The sequence below is a fragment of the Sphaeramia orbicularis genome, chromosome 14 (genome assembly GCF_902148855.1).
Source record: "Sphaeramia orbicularis chromosome 14, fSphaOr1.1, whole genome shotgun sequence".
In the NCBI taxonomy this organism is placed as follows: domain Eukaryota; kingdom Metazoa; phylum Chordata; class Actinopteri; order Kurtiformes; family Apogonidae; genus Sphaeramia; species Sphaeramia orbicularis.
This window is the reverse complement of record NC_043970.1, coordinates 2,247,752-2,272,771: the sequence shown is the minus strand read 5'-3', so window position 1 is coordinate 2,272,771 and position 25,020 is coordinate 2,247,752. Positions and strand designations below refer to the sequence as shown.

At 44.1% G+C, this 25,020-nt stretch overlaps 1 long non-coding RNA gene across 1 annotated transcript; it reads left to right on the top strand.

Moving 5' to 3' along the window:
* The first annotated feature begins 11,536 nt into the window (after positions 1-11,536).
* LOC115432505 (uncharacterized) lies at positions 11,537-16,452 on the top strand. The gene is made up of 3 exons (XR_003937219.1): positions 11,537-11,592; positions 14,509-14,594; positions 15,710-16,452. It is a non-coding gene; the product is annotated as an uncharacterized LOC115432505 (long non-coding RNA).
* Positions 16,453-25,020: the final 8,568 nt, after the last annotated feature.

The window sequence follows — 25,020 nt, the reverse complement described above, 5'->3', positions numbered from 1 at the left end:
AGGTTGGTTGTCATTCACAGACTCCACATTTAGTGGATTAGACTGTGATTGGGCAACAGAAGAGTTCAAAATTGCTGCTGGTGCTGGTGCTTCGTCCTGTTGCTTGATTCCTTTGGAACTAACTTTAAAGTGTCAGTGACTGGTTGTGGTGTTAGAGCTGCGACACATTCATCAGGACAGGTTTTGGGTTGAACTCTGAAGACGTCTGATGTGATGAAATGTTTGAAGTCGACTGTGACACTGAGCAGCGGAAGCATCGATGAGGAGATAAGAACGACGGAGGACCAGACCAGAGTACTGATCAAACACAGAGACAGTGAAGAGTACGACTCCAAGAAGAGAAGACCATCTGACTGGACATGGACCACAGCGTCTACATCCTGGTGTTTGTGTCCATGAACATTCCAGGTAGGAACAGGATGGATGAGACTGAAGTCTGGGACACAAACAGAGTGTGTGTGTGCTTGGATGGATGACAGGCTTTGAATGCATCACACTGTGGACACACTGATGCATTCCAGCGTCTGTACTGGACACAGTGGGACTGCTGTTGGTCACCCAGTCTGTTTCATGTGTTTGTCACATTAGACAGAATGATGATGTTGCTAAAATGAAGAAACGACGACTTTGGGATGGTCTCAGGGAGTCTCTCACCCATTCTTTATTCAACAGTTGGTTTTATACAGGAGCGTTACGTTTGCACATCCTTACTTCCATAAAAGGAACTGATCACATGCGTGATACGCTCTTTTGCCAAACTTGATGTTATATTATTAATGACTTTGTTTTGAACATGGTTTTGGTGGGAATTTCCTCTCGTCCTCATCCCCAGGTCAAGCTGACGTGCACACACACCCTGCTTCACCAGAAATTGCTCAATTTCAGGAAACGAGACACATACACACACACACACACACTTAAGGCTTATCAAAACATTACATGTGACACTGAACAGATGGTGGTACTGTGAAAAACACACACTGTTAAAGTGTTATTTTTAGTTTGAATTCTACAATTTAAACGTCAGCCTATTTTTCCACAATGATAGGATGTTGTTTTGAGTGGTGAGGAAGCACAGCAGCTCATGTTTGGATGTGGGATGTTGAACGGTGCCTGTGCTTTATTGACATCTGTTCAGCATTTGTCAGTGTTTGATTGGATGTTTGGTTTGTGTTTGTCTTCCAGTTACTGTTGCAGTTCTAATACAGTTGTGTTTGGTGGATGTAGACTCAGTGAAAAGTACCGGTGTTTGGTACCTGATCGCTGGTTCAGACCTGTTACATGCACCGTGCATACACTCCGACCCCGTTCTCTCTCATTAACTATTGTGTCTCTTCAGGCTCTGATTGGCTGTTTAGTTATTGTCCCCCTTGTGTTACAATGCATCCTGACTCTATCCATTCTATCCGTTGGTTGCCTTTTTATGTTTGGGTCTCCTTAACCCCTAGACAGACCCTAATAGACCATATAAGGAGGTTTTTTTGACTGATGAACCAGATACGTTCATGTGAAAAGAGGCCTCAGTCAACAGGAAATCACACCTAGATTCTGTTTCTGAGAAATGCTATAAATGTACAAACACAGGTTCATCTCCATGGTTACAGAAACGTCATGTGTGCGTTTGATATAAATCATAGCGTGTGGTGATGGTCATGTGACTCCTGATGATAAATGAGAGTCAAACTCAGATCAGTGTGAATCCAGTCAAATATTGTTGGTTTGATGAATCCTGTCTGTTCCAACAGTGACATCAGACCTTATTTAGAAGGAGGAGCTGCTGACTGTGTCCATTATTGACTTCTGTCATAGATACCATGGCATAAACCAGTGGAAATGTGTGTTGTGCTTTCATCAGCCTCAGGTTCTGTCTTTAACTGGTCTGTGTTGGATTTATGGATCAGGATCAAACACATGGATGTTGGGATTTAGTTCTGTGTAAATATGATATGGAATTATGTGCAGTCCATAGCATGGAGGAAGGTACTTCATGTCTCTATACATATTCAGTCCCATTGAGATGGTATAGGCTTTTAGAAACAGGACAAAAATAACCTCCAGTCCAATATGGTCTTTTATCCCTTAATAGGCCAAAAAAGCAGAGACACAATAAATTAGACAGCTGTGGTCAGCCAAGCCACATTTACATTCACTAATTTTGGAGAAAAGCTGATCATTGTTCATCCTTAATCATTAATATTATAAATCATAGGTTGAAGATGATATTAGACTTTCATCTGGTCACATAGCTGATCTAGTGGTGGGATTGGATCAGTGGAACTTCTACATTAATCATGGTTGGATTCTCACACATTGTTGTTCTCTATGCTTTGATGAAAACCCTAGGGGTGTTCTGAAGGGCTGTGGTGGTCCCCTGCCATCGCTGTCTAACACCTGGCTGTGCTGAGGACAGGATGTCAAGGTTCAAGGTTCAAGGTTACTTTATTTATACCCGTGGGCAGATTTGTTTTGCAGACATAGTGATTGTGTTTGGCATTACAACAAAAACATACATTGAACCAGTTGGGCGGGTACTTGATCGAGTGTCAAGACAAAAAGTGCTCAGTGTTCCACCATTCAACAGTATAGCAGCATGGATAAGTAAAAGAATAAAATAAATAAATAAGATCTAATAAATAAAAGAAGATGTAATAAAACAATAAAAAACCTCAAGAAGATAAAAACAGTCTCTTGGATAAAAACCAGGGTAAGAACATAAAATTTAAAAATTAGAAGTCATAATAATAATAAATAGAGCAGAGCAGTAGGATAAACCAGTGGAAGAGAACACTGGATCAGACAGAACCCCATTTATCTTCATTCTTTGTGACCTATCTGTTAGAAAGTCTAAAATCCAGCCCATCAGATTTTTGCTGATTTTAAACTGTTCTAAAAGCCTTTTGGTTCAAATGTGGGGCTGGATTGTGTTAAAAGCAGAGGAGAAGTCTCTAAATAAAAGCCTTGCAGATGCCCCTTTACCCTCCACATGTTTAAAATCCTGTTTAACAGAGTCAGTGTGGCGTCCTCCACTCCTCTGTTGGGCCTGTATGTGAACTGCATTGGATCCAGCTCATGTTCAGTCCCTTTTAGAATCACAGTCTTAACCAGTTTTTCAAAGACTTTCATAACAACTGAGGTAAGAGCGACAGGCCTGAAGTCATTCAAGGTTTTTGGACGGCTGGATTTAGGGACAGGGACCACAACAGCATCTTTCCAGAGAGAGGGCACATGCTGTGTCTGCAAGGACTTCTTAAAAATAGTCTGAAATACAGGACTGAGTTCATTAGCACAGGATTTAATAAGAACACCACTGACGTTGTCAGGACCCTGGCTCTTGTTCGTCTTCACAGAACTAAAGGCCTTTGTGATGTCACTCAGTTCAGTGGTAAAGTGCTGAGTGTCCTTCAGGTCCTGTTTCAGCTCTAAAATGTCCTTACTAAAACCAGAAGAATTAAAAGAAGTGTAAAAACTGTTAAGAGCATTTGCAAAATCTCTGTCTGAATTAGACCGTCTAAAATGGTCTGCCTTCTGCTCTGGGGGTTTTGAAGGCCTGCCATGGTTTTCATACATGCAGAGCCAAGATCGTTTGCAGCCATTTTATTTTCAAGAACGGTTTTATAGTGTTGTTTTACTTTCAGAATCTCAGTTTTCAAATCTCTGGCGGCTGACTGAAGGTCAGAGACAGCCCCTTTTTTGAAAGCCAATTTCTTTTTATTCAGACAGGATTTAACATCTTGTGTGACCCGTGGCTTGTTGTTGGAGTACACTTTAACACGCTTACGGGGTATAATCATACCTTTACAAAAAGCAGCATCCAGATCATCCCCACAGGACAGGATAAAAACGACCCAATCTGTCCATTTAACCTCCTGAGACCCAGGAAATGTCAGCAAAGTACCAGCTTTTTTTGTTTTTTATTAAATCAGTGCCTATATTGGAAATATCATGATGCAATAGTTTCTTCAGATGCAGTTTTGAAAATTTGTGTGGAATGTCCTTTATGGTGGACAGTTTTCTTTTTTGTTTTTTGTATAAAGTTGTGAAACTCTTTTCCACAAATGTGGACAGAAAACCCATAGCTGGGTCTGAGGAGGTTCAAACATTCCTGCAGGAGAGCACAGATTCCTCTGACCACATCCCAATGTCCTTGGTCCTTGTTTCCTGTCGTTTTAAAAGAGTCTTATAGGTGGGCAGGAGATGCATACAGTTATGGTCAGCAGATCCCAAAGGAGGAAGAGGGAGGGATTTAAAAGCATCCCTCACCGACCCATAACAAAGGTCCAATACTTTATTCTGTCTGGTTGAACAGGATGCATACTGGTAAAAGTTTTTCAGGGTTGTTTTAACAGAGACATGGTTAAAATCACCCATTCTAAAGTTGGGGGTGTCAGGGCAGAGGGACTGCAGCCTCTGCACTGCCTCTGCCATGGTGCTGCGGGGGGGGGGCTCAGGTGAATGTAGACTGTGGTAATGAAAAGTTGGGTAAACTCACGGGGGAGGTAGAACGGGCGCAGTGAGACTGATAAAAGTTCCACGTCTGGCGTGCAGATCCACTCCCTGACAGTCACAGCGCTACAGTACCGTTTGTTCACATTCAAACACACTCCACCTCCCTGGGTCTTCCCCGTTATCTCCGAGTCCTGATCCAAATGAAATGGAGCTCCAAATCCGTCAACTGATAGGTCGGCATCCTGGTCCTGCTCTGTCAACCACGTCTCGGTGAAGACCATCCCTCAGCAGTCCCTGAAGTCTGGAACCTGGTGTTCCCCTGGAGTTCGTCCATCATGTTCCTCATGGACTGGACGTTTCCCAGGATGACAGAGGGCAGAGGAGTCCGGCTGAGCTGTTGTCTCCTCAGGCCTAGTTGGACTCTTCTGTGTCTCCCTCTTTTTCTCTTCCTCTTGTCCCTCATTCTGTTAAAGTCTCTCAGTATAAAATCCGATAACCATGGGGTGAGGTCTGTACCACCATCGGATCAGTTCAGTTGAATCAGTTCCTCTCAGGTGTAAACAGTCCTCAGCTGGCTCACAGCCCCACTCACCTCCTGAGTAACAAGCCAGCACAGGAAAAGTCCAAACACCATGAAATAAAAGGAATCCATGGTGTTATCTCTGCATTAGTGGAACTTAGAGCACTTTAAAACCGTCACTCGACAAAAAAATGTAAAACATAAGAACACTTAAAAACACTTAAAAAGACAAACACAGGACACCAGGACATTCACTGCTGGTCGCTGCGTGTGCATACGCCCTCGATGTCTCCAACTGTACGAAGGAACCAAGAGGCAGGAAACTTTGGGCAGTGGTCAGCTGGTCTGCCTCTGGGTTCTGTTCCTCAGCTGGGCTATGCTCCACCACGCTGCCCCCCGTACAGGGGGGGCTCTGTGTACGGAGTGGGCAGGGTTTTTACTGTCCACGTTTGTATTTGTCCAACAGGGAGTGCTTGGTTCATGGGACGTTCTGCTGTTCACTGGGGGTGGAGCTAACTAACTATTACTACAAGCACTGATGAATACTTACTGTCTTGAACCCCTTTGGCAGATCCATTCCTGTTCTTCTCCTCATGCTACTGTAGTCGACTCTGTGTGCTACAAAGGTAGACAGGAGCAAGCCAGGTTGGAGGGAAAACGTGGACGGGATCTATCTGGACAAGTGGAATGGACTGGATAAGGATGCACTGAAGAGGCTCTGTACCTACAACTATGAAGTGAAGGGAAACGGACAGATTTATGATCAGATTTGAGTGAATAATGACAGGTTATAGGATTATGGATTTAAACTTATATTCTGGACACATTATGTTGGATTTGTAGGAACTTTTTTTAAAAAAATAAATAAATAAAAAAGCACCAAATTATTCAGGGGGGCTTAAGAATACTTTAGGGGGACCTTCAGCCCCCCTAAAATAGGCCTAATGAAACCCCAACAGGTGCAGCAGAGACCAAGGAGGGTGTGCACCCCCCCCAGCTCAGAAACGGACCACAGACAGTGAGCTGCTGTATGAGCAAATGAAGCGCTCAGGAAATACAAAACAATAATGACAACCAATCACTGACGAAATAGGGCAGGCTGTAGGCTGTCCACCCAATCAAAAATAAGACCCAATAGTAGTGTAGTCTGTTGGATAAACTTTTTCCCTTAACTTTCAATTGGGGGGGCTAAGCCCAGCCCCGCCCATGCCTACTGACGGCCTCAGTCTGAACCACCTTTACTGATCCACTTCCTTTTTGTCACAGCAGCTGCTGATTCCAGCTCTCTGATTGGTTCCACAGTCTGTCCATCAACTGCTGTTGCACAGTCCACTGAAAGAATCTGTTCAACTCAACATCTGGGTTCAAATGATCCAAATGATCCAGACATGAGTTTAATAACTACAGATCAGCTCTGGATCAGTGGGTTTTTAGAATTCAACTATCAAACACAAACTGAACAATAATCAGTTTAATCAAGTCTGGGTCCATTTCAGGTGATTAATTAATGATTCCTCCAGTTTGACTGATACTGATCCAACTCAATGTGTCAGTTTCATCTTGTCGTCGTTCATCTGCTGCTGTTCAATCATGTCATATATTTGTATTTGAACCTTCATCTGTGTCACATGTGCTGCTTTGGTATTTAGACGCCGTTTGTCAAAGTCAAAGCACAAACACAGTTCAGACAGATTTGGATCCAACCTGATCAGCCTCAGTTTCCTGTTTGGTTCTTAATGTGGACATGTTTGATTTCTAATCCCTATACTGTCCTGTTTTCATGGCTGTCCTTTGTGTTTTTCCTGCAGGGCTCCTGTCTGAAAACAACAGCACTTCAACAGGTAAGAAATGCATAAAGGAGGGATGTGAAATGGGTTGAAGCTGAACATCCTGGTTCAGGTGGTTTTCATCTGAACAAACTGGAGCCAATGCAGAGGATTCAGGAAGGATGGGTTTACAGAAGCTCCACTGAGCACACTCAGCTCCTGTTCCTGACATTTGGACAAGTGTGGCTTTAAAGATCCACAAGTGAAGGAAACACTGACAAACAGGAGCAGACTGAGCCATTCAATTCACTGACTGAATGAATGAGGGATGAACTGAGTCTGTTTGGACACAAAATCTGTCAGTGGGACTGAAAACACTGTTCACACATGGAAACCATATGTGGTCAATAATCCAGTCCATGTGGTCCAGATGAGGTGTTGTGGTTCTGGACTGGACTCTGACTGGTCTGTCTTATTTCTACAGAGTCTGTCCACTTCAGGTTGGTGGGAGGAGCCAGTCGTTGTCATGGTGACCTGGAGATGAAACGACAGGAAGGAAACTGGAAACCAGTGGAAGGGGAGAACTGGTACAGGAAGTTAGAAAACAGAGTTTGTGCAGAACTGGACTGTGGATCTGCAGTTTCAGTGAGATTCAGAGACATTCGTTCACGTATAGATAATTGGAGGATCAGATTAGACTGTGATGAATCTGCACTGAGGGACTGTTTTAGATCTGAAACACATCTTTATTCATCCTTGGAGCTGAATTGTTCAGGTAAGAGCATTAACACTGAACCCTAACTATGGGGCCATTATTGTAGCAATATTATTTGCAAATGAAACAGTGAAAGATCTTTTTCACTGTTCATTTCAAAAGGGTCATAGAATCCACCTTGTGAAGAAGAAGATTAATCTTCTTCTTCAATTTTTAGTGGCAGTTGGTGAACCTTGCAAGCACAACTCACGTAAATTCACGTCAGGTACAAGAACGAGCAAAGCCGAACACAGCCGGAATGGGGGAGCCTGTGAGCCTGAGCCAAGGGCCGCCTGAGCCCAGGCACGTAAACCCTGGTTTTACAGACAAATCCCGCTGTGCATTTGTGGATCTGTCACGGCAGAAGTGTAGCAAAATTCACGTGTGTAAAGAGAGCCAATGGAGAAGCCGCTTGACTTGTAACCAATGATTTGTCTGTATTTCTGGGTCTTGTAGTGAAAATACTTTGACTTTTCAAATCTGATTACACACACACATGTTGTTTTACACATTTGCAGATTATTGTACAGACACACAAATCTCATCACGCATGTACAGATTCATTTACACATTTGCAAATCCGACTGCGCACAGACAGATTGAGATGCGGACACTCAACTCTCCACACGCATTTGCAAATAATATTGCTACAATAATGGCCCCATACCTAACCCTTCCACTGTCACTGTGGGCTCCAGACTCTGTGGACTCTCAGATCCTGGTCGGTCCAAGACTTCAACTCAGATTTAATGTGAACTCACACAAACTGATCAATGCAATCAATCAATAATATCCACATCCACAAACACACAGCTGATGAACATCATGTCACACAGAAGAAACAAACCAAACCCATATGAATGTGAGTCCACTGTATAGTCCAAACCCCAGACCCTGGTCTACTCCAGTCCACTAGAGTCCCTTAGAGTCCACTTCAGACTCTAGTCTTATTCCAGTCTTCTTCCATCTGTGTCCACAGACTCTGTCAGACTGGTCCATGGGTCCAGTCTGTGTTCAGGCAGACTGGAGGTCCGGTCTAACCAGTCCAGGTCCTGGTCCTCAGTGTGTGAAGGACACTTGGACCTTCATGGTGCCCAGGTGGTCTGTAGGGAGCTGGGCTGTGGGGCTCCTGGGCTCCTCCAGGGGGTGCTCTATGGAGCAGCAGAGGCTCCTGTGGTGCAGACGTTCCAGTGTGAAGGCCATGAGTCTGCTCTGCTGGACTGTGGAAGCTCAGAGTCACAGACCTGCTCATCTGGAACAGCTGTGGACCTTACCTGCACAGGTGGGCGGAGCTTTGACTGACAGCAGCTTCTATCAGTTCACTCACTTTGATCTCATTTATCTGTCACTTGTATTTGATCAGATCCTGATGATGTCAGACTGATGGGAGGAGCCAGGCGCTGCAACGGTAAAGTACAGATCAAACATCATGGAGAATGGAGATACGTGGATAGTTATGATGACCCCTGGACCCTGAAGGCAGTAGATGGCATATGTCGTCGACTGGACTGTGGATCTGCTGTTTCTGGGACAACATCTTATTCATATGGTCCTAAGTGGATGTAGATGTAGAGGGAAGACAGCCCCACCTGTCTTCCCTCTACATCTGCACTGATGGACTGTGTGGAAACATATACTTACCTCAGTGACACCACCCTGTTCCTCACCTGTTCAGGTAAGTCTACTGATGATGGTCCTGATTCTGTCAGAGTTCTTCCATGAGTCCATTCAGGTGTGTTTTATCTGAGCTGTGTCACCAGTGCTGACGTTAAACTAACTCTAACCTGTGACTGAGGATCCACAGAGTGGACCTGAGGCCTGTTTGAGTCCAGTCTGAATGTAGACAGCGCCCTCTGTTGGAATCCAGTTCAACAACAGCACACACTCACTGTGTCCTTCAGCTCCACATTCAACACTAAAGGGCCTTTTATTGCTGTGTTCTTAGTTCTGCTGTTTTCTTTGAGGACGTTGTGTCTCTGGTTGAACTGGTCCATGAGTCCTATTTAGTTCCTGTGTCACTAATGACTGACAGGAGGCTTTGACAGAGTCCACCCTCACACTGCCGTCTGTCCAGGGGCTTTTGTGTCTTTAAACATGTCTGTGTGTTGTTGTGGGTCCACAGACTCTGTCAGACTGGTCCATGGTTCCAGTCGGTGTTCAGGCAGACTGGAGGTCCGCTCCAACCAGTCCTGGTCCTCAGTGTGTGAAGAGGATCTGGACCTTAACAATACCCGGGTGGTCTGCAGGGAGCTGGGCTGTGGGGCTCCTGGGCTCCTCCAGGGGGCGCTCTATGGAGAGGGGGAGGCTCCAGTCTGGACCAGTGAGCTCCAGTGTGAAGGAAATGAGTCTTCTGTCCTGGACTGTAGAAGGTCCAGCTCAACTGGGAAGACCTGCTCACCTGGACCAGCTGCTGGACTCACCTGTTCAGGTACCAAGGGGGTGTGGCTTTCATATGACAGATTTTTATACATCCAATGAGGGATAGCACAGGTCATTCTTTCCATTAGAATGCAGAACAGGTCACAGTAACACCCCCCCCCCCCCCCCCCATTATCAGATATGTGCATGTGCAAATATAATGTAAATATGAATATAATATTTACATTTAAATCTAAATTTATGTAAATACTTATAAAGATAGCAGATTTTTTATGTTTCATAAGTGTATATTTTCAGATCGTCTTCCCTGCACTTTATTGTTGTATTTGCTGTTGTCAGCTGTGGAAGTTCACCATGGAGGGATCAATAAAGTCTGATCTGATCTTATTTTACCTTACCTTTCTTTACCTTTCTTAGACTCCTTTCTTAGTCTGTGTAGGTTCTCATTTGTCCAGGTCATGGTTCTTCTCGGTTCTACTGGACTGCTTCAGCTCTTTTGAAAATGTTTCGTCTCTCTTCGTCTCTTGGATGACAGTCCAAACATTTTCTAAACAGCTGAACCAGTCCTCCTGTCTTTGTGTCTCTGCTCACATCCAGGTGGTGTCAGGTTGGTGGGACAGCCGAGCCGCTGTGCTGGTACTTTGGAGATCCAACACCAGGGACAGTGGAAACCAGTACAAGACCCCAGTGGAGTCTGGGACCTGAAGTCTGGATCTGCTGTGTGTCAGTATCTGGACTGTGGATCAGCTGTTTCAGTCAACAGAACAGATGATTCTACAGACAGACCTGTGTGGTGGGTCTCAGTTCCTTGTGTAAAGCTGACATCTGGAGTGAGGGACTGTGTTGAACTACATGATCCCATTAACGACTCATCTGCTGTGGACGTGGTGTGTTCAGGTACAAATGGACACAAACTGTGTCTGAACTGAATTCTCAGTGACCAGATGGTTCTGACTCTGAAGTTTAAAGTTACATCTAATGAATCTCTTCATTTCATCAGTTGATTATTTTGTCTCAGTTCATTGTTTTTTTCTGTCAAATGTGTCAAATATTGACCTTTGACCTTTGTAACGTCCAGATCCCAAATGAACGTCTTTATTTGGACCAGATGAGGCTGAAAACACAAACATATTTCACATTAGTCTCATTTAGGACAAAAGGACCAAATGTTGACATGTGAGACTGTAAAACCACCACATGTGTGTCCTTTTTTACCCATAATGCCTTTGAAGGTCAGCTGTGCTCTAAATGACCCATTCCTCCATGTTTTCATTGGTCAGTGTTCATCCCATCCCAAACTCCTGTGGATCAGATCCATCTGTGTCTCTGAGGAGGATGGATTCTCTGACTGCTTGTTTGTGCTCATGTGTGCTGCTTGGTCCAATCATGTCTCTGTGTGTGGACAGATCTGCTGCCTCAGCCCAACATCTCCCTGTCTGACGGGGTCTTTGGGGTCTACCAGCAGGGGTTCCGGGTGCTCGTCGGCTCCGACTTCACCATCACATGCTCCGTCCAACCACAGTACCCAGGAGGCTCCTTCCAGCTGATCTCCGACACCAAGAAGCCGCTGAACCTCACCCTGCCGGCTGTCAATCACTCCGCCCACTTCCTGTTGTCCTCCATGGGCTACGCCCACCGAGGGAACTACACATGTGTTTATCACGTGGACGTTTATAACCACAGCTTCTCGTCGTCTCAGAGCCCCGCCCTCTATCTCACTGTCGGAGGTAACACCAGGATAAACACACACAAAACACCCACAATGCATCAGTAACAGTCACATGACCATGTTCCACAACGTTCCCAGTGAGCAGAGTGAACAGGTGTGAGCAGAACCACGTTGGTAGAACTGAGATCAGGTAAAGCCGGTCCAGTTGAACCTGTCAGAGACTGGGCTGAACCAACAAACACTCCTTTAATCTGAGCTCAGTTCAAAGCACAGTTGAGTTTAAACCCAGGTTTAAACCCAGTCCATCCAGTTGAATGTGAAGCCCAGTTAGTGTCCACAGTTCAAGGTGCATCTGTACATGTGTGTGTGTGGTCCACATGTCCAGGGTCTAGAGGGGGTCCACTGGTATCAGTCAGTCTATGAGCTGCAGCAGATGGAGGTCTGGACCATCACAGTTGGACACATGGTGTCAAATCTGTCCAATAGGACGAGTCCACTTCAACAACATCAACCAACACTTTGAATTCAACTGTCTGCCTCATTTTCAAACTCTTCTTTAAACCCACCTCTGTTCTTTGGCTTTTCACACCGCGTAGGTTGTTGATTTGATGTGCACAGATATTTGATCTGGGGTGGACAGACTATTGATTTAGGATGTTTCACTGTGTTTTTATCTTAGTATTTGATCTTCTTATTGTGTTTCTTTTACTGTACAGCGCTGTGGAAACCTTTGTGTTTATTTAACCCATAAAGACCCAGTGTTACTGTAGTGGCACTTCCAGAATATGGTTTTCTATATATTTAAGTTTTCTGAAGTGATTGATCACAATTTATTATGACATAATCCTCTGTATTTAGTGGGGTTTTTTTCCAGTGAACACCAGGTATTTTCCTATATTTAATTTATTGATCATGTAGATGTTCATAAAAGCTCAGGTTAAAGTTGAGGGTTTTTATATCAGAAACAGAGAAAACTAAGAAAAAGTGACTTTTTCTGTAAAATATGAACATAAACCCAGTGTGTCCATCCACTGTCACTGATCCAGCTCCATGAGTTTTACTGGTGAATCAATGTTGGAGAAGATGACGCTGTTTCAACGTTAACTACAGAGCCTCTGAACGTCCAAATATGGTCATATCTGATGACCATGAAAAGGTGAAGAACTGTATTTGACACCAATTACTGACATGGATGGTTAGGATTAGTGGATCAAAAGGAATGAAACAGTTTAGATCAGTAGATGGTTTTGGTCATCAGTGGACGTTTGGGTCTTTAAGGGTTAAATTTTTGCTTTATCAATAAAAATGGATTGGACTGAACTTCAGCTCAGAACTCAACTCATAGTTTCAACAAACAAGTCTGACTCCAACCTGTCAATCAAGGTGGTTTAGACCGAACTGAGAGAAAATGGAGAAATAAAACAGCAGTTTGTAAAAATATGAGTGTGAGTGGAAAGGACATGAAAGCTGGAAAATGATCAGATGAAAACATGTTGGAACACAGATGTGAAACAGTCAAAGTTGAGTTTCTAATAGATCAGTCTGTTTTTGAGGCTTTTACAGACATATATTTGCACTGGAGTTCCAGACGGTAAACGTTAAACTAACTAAAAAATTAGTTCACATACGTATCGGATCTAGGACCACATATGAAAGTGGTCTGGGGGGGATTAGTGCTGTTCAAACTGTCTGTAATAGATCAGATCCAGGTCACATATGGGCAGATAAATGGGATTTGGGCCTCGTTTACCTGCATCTGAACGGAGCCTCAGACACAAATGTGACTTCAGTCTGAACTCAGACTCAGAATCCCACTGAGCTCAGAACAAACATCCTCAGGATGAAAATATGTCCCATTGGTGCAGGTTTTCTGCAGACTGAATACACTGGGCTACAATTATGACTCCGCCCCCCAAAGGGGAGGCAAAGGCTATTGTTTTTGGTTCAGTTTGTTTGTTTGTTTTTATCAGTAAAACTACTGTTTGAATTCAGTCCTAATTGTGTTTATAGATTACCAGTGACCCAGAATAGATGTGGTTACATTTTGGGAAAAGTAGGTCAAAGTTCACATATTTTATGAATTTTTTAAATCTTGTTTTTTTCCATTTACTTATAATGGGTGAAATTTCAAATGTTCTTAAAAGCATCAGTTTTGTTTTAATTTCCTTCAAACTTGGCTCATATATAGAGGCTTTTGTCCTCCATCACTCTGACATAAACCTAAGGCTTATGTATTTTTTCACATTTTGGGTAAATTATTTTCATTTTTCCCCCATTTCACTAACATTGTGGTACTCCACCGTTATAAAGGATCAGGAAATCAGTAAAAAAAAAAAAAAAAAAAAAAAAAAAAAAAAGCATCCATCAAAATTTCATAATTCCTAATAAACTTATTGTGAAAAAACAAATGAAGTTGTTCTAATAAATGAATGTGATTAAAGTTGCTGTGGGTTAAATGTTGAGCTCTGGGGGTGAAGGTTCGAGTCTGTGACTTTGAAATAATATCAAACAGACAAAAGTCCTGAAAACATACTGTGCATTTATTTATTCAACTTCATGAACATTATCACGACACAAGGGTGTAGAATAAGCTCCAATAGGTGTGAGGGGGCGGGGTTTGTTGGTCCTGACACCACTGGGTTAGAAATGATCTGCCTCAGATTAAATGTGTTCAATGTTCCAGATCTGAATCAGATTAATTGTTAAACTAATGACCACAGTGTTGGTTTGCTGCTGTTTTCCAGGTATATGATGGTGTGTTCTAACACATATATGTTGGTTTGTGTCCATTTCTCCAACAGTTGTGTAAATGTTCCACTGATAGAACCTGGCCAGTCCATGTATTGTCATGTGCAGACAGTGTTTGAAGTCGATCTGACACTAATATTCCTTTGGACTTAAACCCATTCTCTGGTTAATTTTCCATTTTCCCATTTGGAGCCCAGACTTGATGGTTGTTGTTGTTGTGTTTCAGACTTGGTGACAAATCTGATCATCAGGGTGGTGCTGGTCCACTTCCTCCTGATCATGGGGACCATCTCCCTCTACTTCTACTGTCGGGTCAGTTCACAGCTTTATTCAAACCAGCAAAGTTTATTTCTACAGCACCTTTCACAGACAAGAGAAGTCACAAAGTGTTTCACAAAAGAGAATATAATACAAATAAGAACACAGATAAAATTACAATCATAAAAAGGTCTAAATTTAAAATAATAAGTTGGTCATATAACAATTCTTTATCTAGTGCCGTTCAAATGCCTGGAGAAACAAGTGAGTTTGGAGTTTTGTGTGTTTATTCAACACACTAACACACTTCAGTGCCGACATGGGATGCTTCTGCCAAACTGGGTTTACCTCCAATATCTGACACATGTGTTTGTGCAGGTTTCAGAGGCTCATGGTGTGGAGAAGACAATCACAGAAGAACGGCCGATAACGGAATAAAGGTCCTGAACCGATAATGTAATAACTTATTACCTTATTGTCCTGGTAAAAAAAAATCTTAGCAAATGTATTAACTAAGCAAATAATGTAATAATATATGAATTTATATTATATGTATTTATGTTTCATTTATTAGATAGAACTGTGATAAAATCACACACAGAGAGAGAAAGAGGGAGATTTTATCACAGTTCTCTCTAACAAATTAAACTTAAATACAGTTTTATTCATATATTATTAAGTTATTGGCCTAGTGATTACATTTGCAAAGGAATTTTTTTTTTTTACCAGGCCAATAATTTATGGCCAAAAGTTCTTCCGTTATCGGTGGTTCTTCTTCATGGTGCTTTTCCACCGTCGAACACCAATGCCCTTCATGTGTGTGTTTAATGGTTTTACTGGTTTCATCTGGAAAATGTCCACACAGATGAGATCACATGACTCAGGTGATGTGATGGTCTAAAGCTCCAACCTGGAAGGACTGAGGATGGGAACTCCAGTCTGTGGAGTCCAAGTCCTGGATTTAGTAAATCCACCTCCTGTCTGTTCCAGTCCACCAGGAAAAGTCCCAGACAAACACTGAGACTGAATGTCTGTGTGCTTTCAGAGCCGTCCCATGTCAGCATTATTTCACTGATCAGGTGGATTTGATTCAGTGACTGAATGGACTTTACATGGACTCACACACACATGAGTGACAGCAGCACATGATGATGACATGTTTGTTCCAGGCCAGTAGGGGGCGGAGCCGACTGAAGGCATGCAACACACCATGAGATACAGCAACACAGCAACAGCAACCACCACAGGAACATCCACATCAGTCTCCACATCAACCTCCACGTCCACATCCATGTCCACATCCAAGTCCACGTTGCCATGGAAACACCAGCCTTTGTCCCACTCTGGACCTGCTGACGTGTCTGATAAACCTGTCAGGTTTCATTTTTATCTTTGTACATATTTGAGGTATTTGTCTGGACTTCTGGTATGATTTTTGTTGTTGTTTTCATCGCTGCCTTAGTTTTGTATTGTTTTCATTTTGTTCTTTTCCAGCTCATACATGAACTCTGCTCTGAAAGCAGCTGCAAACACTTGGAAATCCTTCATATGGATGAATTCACCACTTTTCCTGGGCTGTTCCTTTAGTTTGACACCAGAGTTCTACTAGAGTTTGGAGTTTTTGTTCAGTCTTTCACTGTGCTTTTCTGTCTTTATGTCATTCTAGGTGTTTGTGAGTTTGTCCTGTATTTCTGTGTCAGTATTGTCAGGGCCAGTTCTAGCCATTTTGGCACCCTAGGTGAGATATGAATTTGGTGCCCCCCCTGACACACACACACATATATGTATATAGGGGGGAGGGGTCATGAAGAAGAGATCCACAAAGCGTAAAAGGAGATGCACAAAGCAGCCAGCAGTAAACCAGATAGAAACATATATAAACCAGATAGAAGCATATATAAACCAGATAGAAGCATATATAAACCAGACAGAAGCATATATAAACCAGACAGAAGCATATATAAACCAGATAGAAGCATATATAAACCAGATAGAAACATATATAAACCAGACAGAAGCATATATAAACCAGATAGAAGCATATATAAACCAGATAGAAGCATATATAAACCAGACAGAAACATATATAAACTAGACAGAAGCATATATAAACCAGATGGAAGCATATATAAACCAGACAGAAGCATATATAAACCAGACAGAAACATACATAAACCAGATAGAAGCATATATAAACCAGATAGAAGCATATATAAACCAGACAGAAGCATATATAAACCAGATAGAAGCATATATAAACCAGACAGAAACATATATAAACTAGACAGAAGCATATATAAACCAGATGGAAGCATATATAAACCAGACAGAAGCATATATAAACCAGATAGAAGCATATATAAATCTAGCTGTACATACAGTCTCATGTTGAACTCTGATCAGGGCCTACAGCTCAGTCTCTACAGTATTAAAGCTTCTCAACTGGTAGCTCGTGGCCCTAAAGTCAAACCAGCTTAAATGCTTCAGTCTGTGATGTCACTTGTATTTGACAGATGTACAGGATGCTGGCCGTTGCCATGGAAACGCCGGCCCTTGTCCCACTCTGGACCTGCTGACGTGTCTGATAAACCTGTCAGGTTTCATTTTTATCTCTGTATATATTTGAGGTATTTGTCAGAACTTCTGGTATGATTTTTTTGTTGTTTTTATCGCCGCCTTAGTTTCATATTGTTTTACTGTGAAGCAGATTGAACCTCAGATGAAGACAGCAGTCTGAGTTTTGGATGGACACATTTACAACGTGTATCAGTGATTACATTCCCTTTGATACTTTTCCATCTCTAATGCTCCGTGTGTCCATATATGGTCCTTTGACTCCATCTGTTCATTATTATTCTGACATGTATTTACGCCTCCTGATTCATGTTCAATCAACAGTTCTATTAAAGTGTGTGTGTGAACAGCTGTGGGTTATTCATTCAACTTTAACAGGTTTCATCACTTACATGAATAATAAATCTATTCGCTGTAGTTTGTTATTGTCGCCACTAGAGGACAGTAGGGGACAGCAGCACAGGACCAATCAGTGACAATAGAAGTCTGAAGTAAAAACTACAACTTTAAACATAGAGGTTGACACGAAAATATGCAAACAATGAGAATAAAGGAATAAGGTGTATAGTAGTGACAAATTATTTAAACAGAAACATACTGATGAAATTAAAAAGTCCATTAAACCTTGATTTGGAAAAATGTTTGTTCTTTTCCAACTCTCTGAAAAAACAAATGAAAACACTGATATTAATCCATGACATTGAACCAATAAATACATGTTCTGATGGTATTCGGTTAAACATGGATCATAAACAGTGATGTTTGATTTTATTAAATATGACACAGTGGATGGATTTCAGTGACATACAGTATTACACTGCAAAATGTTACAACCCCATTTAGTTATGTCCACTTATTTTTGCTCTTCAACTCAAGGAGCTCCGACTAGTTTTGGATTTTCAACTCAGCTGTTCTAGTTTTCAAAAGTTAAACATTCATCAATTCATAGTCTTGACTGATTGAAAGTTTTTTCATCCAGGTGCAAGATATCTTAACTTGTATTTACAAGTCAGCAGTTGAAAATAAAAAAGAAGAAAAGTGGCTGGATGGGGGAGGGGTTTGTGCTTTAGAAAACAAATAGTTACCGCCACATTTGAGTGGCCTCCTTAAACTCTGTAAACTGATGGCAAGGTTGGCATGGACATAATCAGCTCCATATACGCTGCAGATGAAGTATATATTTGATTTTGGACTGATTTAGGGATACTTTGAGGTCAATGATGAAGGAGTACACTGTAAAAAGTCATAAACTCAATTAGTTGTCATAACTTGTTTCTATAATTTGCTTCCATTTAACATAATGAGTTCTGAAATTTCAACTTAACTTCATGAGTTATTGGCATTGCAACTCCAGATTGTAAACCAGTTCAGTGAAATGTTCATTTAAATGTGTCAACGTAACTTTAATGATGTCAGTTTGAAAATCTCTCTAAACTGATCACGACCACTGGTGTTGTGGGAATATTAATGCAAGGTACAAATAGTGCTGGAAATTTGGTCTGGATCTGATAAGGGGCTAATAATTATGATGTCAGATTTTTGTCACATATAATAATTGTACATGCTGGTTTTGACAAATAGGACACTGACTAAGGTGAATGGTGACTGTTAGCAGGAGAAGGTTCCGGAAGGTCCAGGTAGAATGCACAGTTCATGTTGGGTCAGGAGTATCAGCCTGTCAACTGTCTGGTCAGTTAGACCAGGCAGGGGGGTCATGGCGACAGTCTTACCCATTCCCCTCAGTCATGGTACCTACTTAGAACGTCATACAGCAGTCAGGCCACACAGGTGTGCCAAAGCCTCTTCCACCAATGGGGTCAAAGGTCCCAACAGCCAGAACAGCTGTTCCTGGAGCCACCATCTGAAAACACCCTGAGTCAGAGTGGCTTTGCTCAGACGAGTGTGAAAATCCAAACTCCTCCCAAAGTTGTGGCTTCTCCTAAAGCAGGGGTATTCAAATCTAGTCCTTGAGGGCTGGAATTCTGCATGTTTTAGAAGTTTCCCTCTTCCAGCACACCTGGAAGAAAGAAACCTCTACGATGAAATATTATTTTAATTTGGATGGTTGTGTTCTTGGGTTTAATCACAGGTTAGTCAGTATTAGTTAGGATTCCTTTGTGTCACTAGATTTTCTTTGTTTCACTGGGTCCATTTCCCCACTTGGGGTGTGGAGCCTCAGCTGAGTTATATTTTGTTTGTGATCAGATCAAGTCAATAATAAATTTATAAAAATGAGACCTAAAAGAATCCAGACTTATTCTTGGAGCTGCCAACAAAAGAACACACTTACAAAAACATGCAGGATACCAGCCCTCAAGGACTGGATTAGCCTACCGCTGTCCTCAAGGAAGGCCTACCTCTCATCTGTAATAATGGTGTGTTCCTTTGACAAAAGAAAGCAAGGTTTGTTGAATGGATAATGTAATGATGTGAGTTGTTTAAACTTGAAACTTGATGTTTTTATAAAGCAGAAATGTGTGTTTGTTTAATTAGCTAAGTCTAGCTTTTTTGTACTGATAATATAAAATAAATATTTGTTTTAACTCACAGTTTTAAGTTATAACAACAAGTGATTAATAGTTGAATCAACTTTCTAACTTTGAAAAGAAAGTTGGGACAATGAGAACATTGTAGTGAAGTCAACTTTATGAACTTCAATATTTGAGTTTAAACAATGGTATTATTCAAGTTCTCCCCCTTGAACTGCCACCTTATCATGGTGGGGGAGTTTGAGTGCCCGAATGATCCCAGGAGCTATGTTGTCGGGGGCTTTATGCCCCTGGCAGGGTCTCCCAAGGCAAACAGGTCCTGGGTGACGGGCCAGACTAAGAGCAGTTCAGAAGCCCCTATGAATAAGTACCATCAGAAGAACGTGACGTCGCCCGGCATGGCACAGCCGGGGCCCCACCCTGGAGCCAGGCCTGGGGTTGGGGCTTGAATGCCTGGTGGTCGGGCCTATGCCCACGGGGTCCGGCCGGGCCCAGCCCAAAGGAGCGACGTGGGCCCGCCCTCCGGTGGACTCACCACCCACTGAGGGAATCATAGGGGCCGGGTGCAGTGTGGATTGGGTGACAGTCGACGGCAGGGAGCCCGACAGCCTGATCCCCGGATGCAGAGTCTAGCTCTTGGGACATGGAATGTCACTTCGCTGGGGGGGAAGGAGCCGGAGCTTGTGAGGGAGGTTGAGAGATACCGTCTAGATATAGTCGGGCTCACCTCCACACACAGCTTGGGCTCTGGAACCCAACCCCTCGAAAGGGGCTGGACTCTCCACTTCTCTGGCGTTGCCCACGGTGAGAGGCGGCGGGCTGATGTGGGCTTGCTCATAGCCCCTCAGCTCAGCCGCCATGTGTTGGAGTTCACCCCGGTGAACGAGAGGGTCGTGTCCCCACGCCTTCGGGTCAGGGACAGGTGCTTCACTGTTGTTTTGGCCTATGGGCTGAACAGCAGTGCAGAGTACCCGGCCTTCTTGGAATCCCTGGGAGGGGTGCTGGATGGTGCTCCGACTGGGGACTCCATTGTTCTCCTGGGTGACTTCAATGCCCATGTGGGCAACGACAGTGAGACCTGGAGGGGGGTGATGGGGAGGAACAGCCTCCTGATCTGAACCTGAGTGGTGTTTTGTCATTGGACTTCTGTGCTAGTCACAGTTTGTCCATAATAAACACCATGTTCGAACACAGGGATGTCCATAAGTGCACTTGGCACCAGGACACCCTGGGCCGGAGGTCGATGATCGACTTCATTGTCGTATCATCAGACCTCCGGTTGCGTGTTTTGGACACTCGGGTGAAGAGAGGGGCAGAACTGTCAACCGATCACCACCTGGTGGTGAGTTGGATCCGCTGGCGAAGGAGGAAACCGGACCGACTTGGCAGGCCCAAACGTGTGGTGAGGGTCTGTTGGGAACATCTGGCAGAGCCCGATGTCAGTGCGGTCTTCAACTCCCACCTCCGGGAGAGCTTCTCCCAGATCCCGGGGGAGGCTGGGGACATTGAGTCCGAGTGGACCATGTTCTCCACCTCCATTGTCGAAGCAGCTGCTTGGACCTGTGGTCACAAGGTCTCCGGTGCCTTTCGTTGCGGCAATCCCCGAACCCGGTGGTGGACCCCGGAAGTAAGGGATGCCGTCAAGCTGAAGAAGGCATCTTATCGGGCCTTGTTGGCCCGTGGGACTCCCGAGGCAGCTGATGGGTACCGGAAGGCCAAGCGTGCTGCAGCTCGAGCGGTTGTGGAGGCAAAAACTCGGGTCTGGGTGGAGTTTGGGGAGACCATGGAGGAGGACTATCGGTTGGCCTCAAGGAAATTCTGGCAAACCATCCAGCGCCTCAGGAGGGGAAAGCAGTGCGCCACCAACACTGTTTACAGTGGAAGTGGGGAGCTGCTGACCTCGACTGGGGATGTTGTCGGACGGTGGAAGGAATACTTTGAGGATCTCCTCAATCCCACTGTCATGTCTTCCATAGAGGAAGCAGAGGCTGAGGTCTCAGAGGTGGACTCATCCATCACCCAAGCTGAAGTCACCGAGGTGGTTGGCAAGCTCCTCGGTGGCAGGGCACCGGGGGTGGATGAGATTCCCCCTGAGTACCTTAAGTCTCTGGATGTGCAGGGACTGTCTTGGCTGACACGTCTCTGTAACATGGCGTGGCAGTAGGGGACAGTACCTCTGGATTGGCAGACCGGGGTGGTGGTTCCCCTTTTTAAGAAGGGGGACCGGAGGATGTGCTCCAACTATAGGGGGATCACACTCCTCAGCCTCCTGGGGAAAGTCTATTCCAGGGTACTGGAGAGGAGGATCCGACCGATAGTCGAACCTCGGATCCAGGAGGAACAATGCGGTTTTCGTCCCGGTTGTGGAACGCTGGACCAGCTCTATACTCTCCACCAGGTGCTCGAGGGTTCATGGGAGTTCGCCCAACCAGTCCACATGTGTTTTGTGGATCTGGAGAAGGCGTTCGACCGTGTCCCTTGTAGTATCCTGTGGGGGGTGCTTCGGGAGTATGGGGTCCGGGGCCCTTTGCTAAGGGCCGTCTGGTCCTTGTATGACCGAAGCAGGAGCCTGGTTCGCATTGCCGGCAGTAAGTCAGACCTGTTCCAGGTGCATGTGGGACTCCGGCAGGGCTGCCCTTTGTCACCGGTTCTGTTCATAATTTTTATGGACAGAATTTCTAGGCGCAGCCAAGGGCCGGAGGGGGTCCGGTTTGGGGACCACAGGATTTCATCTCTGCTTTTTGCAGATGATGTTGTCCTGTTGGCCTCATCGAACCTGGACCTTCAGCGTGCACTGGGGCGGTTTGCAGCCAAGTGTGAAGTGAGTGGGATGAGGATCAGCATCTCCAAATCCGAGGCCATGGTTCTCGACCGGAAAAAGGTGGTTTGCCCTCTCCGGGTCGGTGGGGAGTCTTTGGCCCAAGTGAAGGAGTTTAAGTATCTCGGGGTCTTGTTCACGAGTGAGGGAAGGATGGAGCGTGAGATTGACAGACGGATCGGTGCAGCGTCTGCAGTGATGCAGTCGCTGTACCAGTCAGTTGTGGTAAAGAAGGAGTTGAGCTGAGAGGCGAAGCTCTTGATTTACTGGTCAATCTACGTTCCTACCCTCACCTATGGTCATGAGCTTTGGGTCAGGACCGAAAGGACAAGATCCCGGATACAAGCGGTCGAAATGAGTTTCCTCCGCGGGGTGGCTGGACGCACCCTTAGGGATAGGCTGAGGAGCTCAGCCACCAGGGAGGAGCTCGGAGTAGAGCCGCTGCTCCTCCGCGTTGAGAGGGGCCAGCTGAGGTGGCTCGGGCATCTGTTTCGGATGCCTCCTGGACACCTCCCTGGGGAGGTGTTCTGGGCATGTCCCACCGGGAGGAGACCTCGGGGAAGACCCAGGACACGTTGGAGAGACTATGTCTCTCGGCTGGCCTGGGAACGCCTCGGGGTCCCCCCGGAAGAGCTGGAGGACGAGTCTGGGGAGAGGGAAGTCTGGGCATCCCTGCTTAGACTGTTACCCCCGTGACCTGGCCCCGGATAAGCGGAAGAAAATAGATGGATTATTCAAGTTAAGTTAACTCACATTTTCAAGGCAGCAGGTGAACTTTCATTTACAAGTTGAAACAACTTAATGTCTCTTACAGTGTAAGCACAGAAATGCACACACATCAAATTTACAGCTTTGGCTACGGAATTTGGACGTTAAGAAAAAGCACCTTGAACCTGTGAAAGTCAGTATGTCAGTGCATTGGATGAACTGAAGGGATGGATGGGTTAACAGCAGTAACACCTGGAACAGCTGTCTACCAGTAGGGTGAAGAACTCCAACTCCAATAAGATCAAAAAGGAGAAGTGCAATATCCCTCACTGTCTGTAATGGAAATAATAATAATAATAATAATAATAATAATAATAATAATGATGATGATGATAATAATAATGATAATAATAATACTTCTTCTTCTTCTTCAAGCATATCAAAGCTACACTTTATTCGGTCCTGACAGTGGAGGTGCCTCATGGTGGTGGTCTGTGGGGGAGGGGTCTGACAGCAGAGGTCTGCAGCCAGACCCCTCTCAGATTCGTTCCTCTGTGGGTCCTTAAAACACAAAGTCTTATTAATTTATGAAATTATTTGTTTTCAATTAAAAAAAAAAGTTTCCATACTGATTAAAATCTGTTTATTTTCACTGAACATGATAGAACAGTGTTTTACTGAGTTGATGGAACCCAGCTCATTGTGTAACCTTAAATTCCAGACAGTAGTTTCCTTAAATGCCCCTTAGTCCGCCTAGCCCTAGTGTTTTCCTACGCACCCTGAACGCCTCACAGGTCCAGGATCAGAATCCTCTGATTTCTGCCGCATTTCTTTTCTAATTCAGACACTGATGAAGAAGAAACCCACTAACAGAGAAATCAGAAAACTTGTTGACGAGTTCCAGCAGCAAACTACAGGTTTATACTGGACATTGTTCAGTAAGTTCATGAATCTGCTCTCTTTATCCTGGTAAGTTAGCAGCACCGATTAGCTTAGTTTAGTTTAGATTATTTCTCTCAGTTCAGACATTTCTTAGCTGAATGTAGAATGTAAGATGTCATATGGAAGTGGATATGTCTAAACCCAGTCAGGATATGAAAGTTGTTCTGATATTAAGCTGTAAAACCGTTTCATATGAGTTGAGTTGTGCTGGAGCTAAGCTAAGCTAACATGGAGGCTTTCCAAGCTAACATGGCGCCGTGTGTTCTACTGCTGTGGATGTGTTGACATATGACTGACATGGATTCAACCAGTTAGACTGAAATTATCATTCATTCATTTCCTGAACCCGCTTTATCCTCACTAGGGTCAAGGGCGAAGGCGGGGTACACCCTGGACAAGTCACCCGTTCATCGCAGGGCGGACTGAAATTAAACACTATTAAATGAGTACAGGTATTTTTATACTGGAAAACACAGCCCTTCTTAAATGTCCTCTTTTCTTAGTTCTTCTGAATGTTGTCCAGTGTTAAAGGTAAATGTTTGTTCTGTGGACTGTCTTAGTAATCGTCTGTACATTTGTATTCAGGCTGGTTTTTGGTGGATTTTCTTCTGTGGACAGAACTGCTGCCTTCCCCTGGGACGCCGTCCTCAGGACAGACCAGGATGTTCATCTTTTCCATGGATGGAGGGAGGATCTGGATCAGTGGAACTGAAGGTTTGGATGATATATTTGAATTTTGTGCTTTTTTTCTCTTTAGATTTCAGAGGTTTGAATTGGGCCCAACATATAAAAGTGAAAGGCTGTAAATGTTAGATTAGTAACTTTAAAGCTGAATGTCAGACACTGGGACACACTGAACTCATGAAAACTGAAGGTGAACCTTAAACTGCAGAGGACAGTGTTAGCTCCATCAGCAGTGAGTTGTCCAACTGAGACATGTGGACATGCA